The sequence below is a fragment of the Mastomys coucha genome, unplaced genomic scaffold, assembly GCF_008632895.1.
Source record: "Mastomys coucha isolate ucsf_1 unplaced genomic scaffold, UCSF_Mcou_1 pScaffold22, whole genome shotgun sequence".
In the NCBI taxonomy this organism is placed as follows: Eukaryota; Metazoa; Chordata; class Mammalia; order Rodentia; family Muridae; genus Mastomys; species Mastomys coucha.
The window spans coordinates 132,030,637-132,033,892 of NW_022196905.1; the positions used below are offsets into that span (position 1 = coordinate 132,030,637).

General features: G+C 35.4%; 1 pseudogene; it reads left to right on the forward strand.

The window, feature by feature from the left end:
- LOC116104683 overlaps nt 1-722 on the forward strand; it is a 27,956-nt pseudogene extending 27,234 nt beyond the window's left edge.
- The last annotated feature ends 2,534 nt before the right edge of the window (nt 723-3,256 follow it).

Below are 3,256 nucleotides of genomic sequence, written 5' to 3' on the forward strand. Positions count from 1 at the left end.
AAAAGACTCCTATTGTGAAGGCAAATAACAGAACTCTCAGCTATATCTTGCTCATCTCCCTCACCTTCTGTTTTCTTTGCTCATTTCTATTCCTTGGTCAGCCAAGCACAACCACCTGCATTCTGCAACAGACCACATTTGGTGTTGTTTTTACAGTGGCTGTTTCTACTGTCTTGGCAAAAACCATTACAGTTTTCCTGGCCTTTAAGAGCACAGTTCCAGGAAGAAGTTTGAGGGGGTTGCTTACATCAGGAGCACCGAAATTCCTCATTCCCATCTGTACCCTAATACAAATTGTCTCCTGTGGAATCTGGCTGGGACTATCTCCTCCATTTGTGGACACAGATGAACACTCTGAACCTGGTCATATCACTATTGTGTGCAACAAGGGCTCAGTAATAGCCTTCTACTGTGTCCTGGGATACCTTGGAGCTCTGTCCATTGTGAGCTTCACAGTAGCTTTTATGGCCAGGAACCTGCCTGACACCTTCAATGAAGCCAAATTTTTGACCTTCAGCATGTTGGTATTCTGCAGTGTCTGCATCACATTTCTACCTGTCTATCATAGTACTAAAGGAAAGATCATAGTGGCTGTGGAAGTCTTCTCTATCTTGGCCTCCAGCACAGGTCTTCTAGGTTGTATCTTTATCCCCAAATGTTGTATTATTCTCATGAGACCTGACATGAACTCATTGAAATACCTAAGAAATAGAGTCCAGTAGAAATAGTTTTTAGAACACTATATGTTACATTTAGACGTTTGAGTACTGTTAAGATTCTCAGATGAAAATCTTGCACATCTGTGACACATCCAAGACGCCTGAGTGATTGGTTATGTATTCGGTGATTTGTTATGTTAGAGTGTTATATGTCAAGGACTAAATTATTTTGAGCTCCTTTAGACTTTTAATCAGCCAACTATAACTCATCTCTCTAGGTTAAGTTCTAGTAAAATTAACAATGTGGTACCATCTTTATTTCCAAATGAATACTTTCACAATGTCTAAATGTGTTTGTAGCATCTATCAAACAAAAGGTGAAGATAATATAAGATATTGTCCCAAAATTTACCATAGATAGATTTACTAGGTTTGTGGTATGATGACCACATAATTGTTCCTGTGATGTAATTTTTAAAGTCTCGATTTGTATAATAATTCATTTTGTTACTATTAAAAAAACAACATAAAAGCACCATCATATGTGAACACAGTATTTGAGGTAACCTATATTATCAGGCTGTGGTCACATGTATTTGTTGCTCTTATAATCTTTTCCTTACAAAAATTGAAATAAAACCTCTTTGTGTGTTTATTTGTAACAACAACAACCTTGGAAATGCTAAGTTCATTTTCCATTTCAGTCATATGATTTACGACATTAAAAGTCATCAATACATCATATTGTTAAATTTACTAAAATAATATTACAACAAAATCTCATCTCTGGTATGTCTATGGTACTGACCGAGAGTGATAACTTAATAAGAAGGATCTATCTTAACTCTTGGAAATACATCCCATGGACAAGACTTCAGTGGTGACCATAAAGAGAAAGTAACCTAAGTACCACTCTTCAGGAATCGCTTTTCTTAATTAGATGCAACATAACCACTTTCTTCAGACTCTTGCTGACATGAATTTTCCACTGTGACATACTGCTCCCTATATTGTGATTTGAAATAATCGTACTTTTAAAATTATGTATTTAATGATAAACATTATATTATAATCATTTTATATTTTATATTTTTGTCATATTTAAAACACATGGCCTCTATTCTCATTATTTGTTGTAGCACACAAAAATGAATAAATATATAAATATGTATTTCTCAATACCAAATGCTCAGTCCTTATAAGATTAACTGAATGTATAATATCCTAACAGAAAACAAGAACCAACTAAAATGGAGAGTTTTGAATACCAGCTTCAACAGATACATATACAAAACAATTTTCCCAATTAAGGCTCAGGAACCATTCTGCAAATTGTGAGGGAAATTCAGTAGATCCAGAGGATTGGAAAGTTAACTAACGGCATGTCTCCTAGTAAGGTCAGAGCTACACAATCATCCTCTCACCAATATCACAGTCTAAACAAGAGTTGAATGAGCAGAATAAATATAGACATGCCATGTGGTGATATTCAGCATGCCATGGACATACAGAGGTAACTACAGGCAACTGAAAAATCTTATTGTGGGAGAAATAGTCTTGAGGAAAATGCACATCAATTAGTTACTAATTATCAAATGTTTCTCTTGGAATACTTTTTTCATGTATTTATTCACAGAAAATATTTAAGAAAATGACAAAATCACTGGCTAAGAGTAATGAGGACTTACTGGGCATAACTTGCACTAGAGTCTGTTATACCTTTGGAACTGTTCTTTGAGAAGAATCCTGAAGAGTCAACAGATTTGAGATATAGAAGCCCTGAAAATTTATCAGGGGAGATTAACTGGCCATTTGATTAGAACATGGCATATGAGAATGCCAAGGGCAAAGTGCAGAGTGCTGGTCACAACCACTGATTTTCAGAGGGCAGCAATGGCTCTAGAAGGAAACAGGTGTTTGGTCACCCATCTTAAGTACTATTTATGAGTCAGTACTCATTCTGAACTGTACATAGAAGCTCAGTTAGTGTGAATTCAACACTAATTGCTATGTTATTTATGGGAGAAATCCTCAGGTCAGGTTGAGTTCAGGCTATGTCATGGTGAGTACTCATGTTATTCATTTGTGAGAGGCAGACAGAAATGAAACAGGGACTTTTAAATGCTGTTGGAAATAAAGCAGTTACAATAGAAGGACATATATAAGAGAGATATAAAAGAAGCAGTAATGTTAAAGAGCTCATCATTCAGGTAACTGTAACCTCATTTTCTTTACTAGTTTGCTGCAAGTATGACCCAAGAGCACAAAATAACCCAAGAAAAGCACACATTTGTAAAATACATATTTAATTCAAAACTGAGAGTCTGATGAGAATGCAAGAGAAAGTATTCATTCCTTCATCTAATCTAAATTCCCATGATATTTGCTTAAAGGATTTAGGCCACAAATCAAGGAGAAACCTGCTAAAGATATGGTCAAACTGAACCAGGCTACATTTTAGCCCAGTTGAATGTCATACTAGAATAATTCTGGTGGCATTTGAAGTTTATACAATGATCTTAGATCCCAAGGCTAGGTAATAAGTGGCAGGTCAGAAATTATACAATGAGATAATGAGAAATCTCTCTCTAAAATTA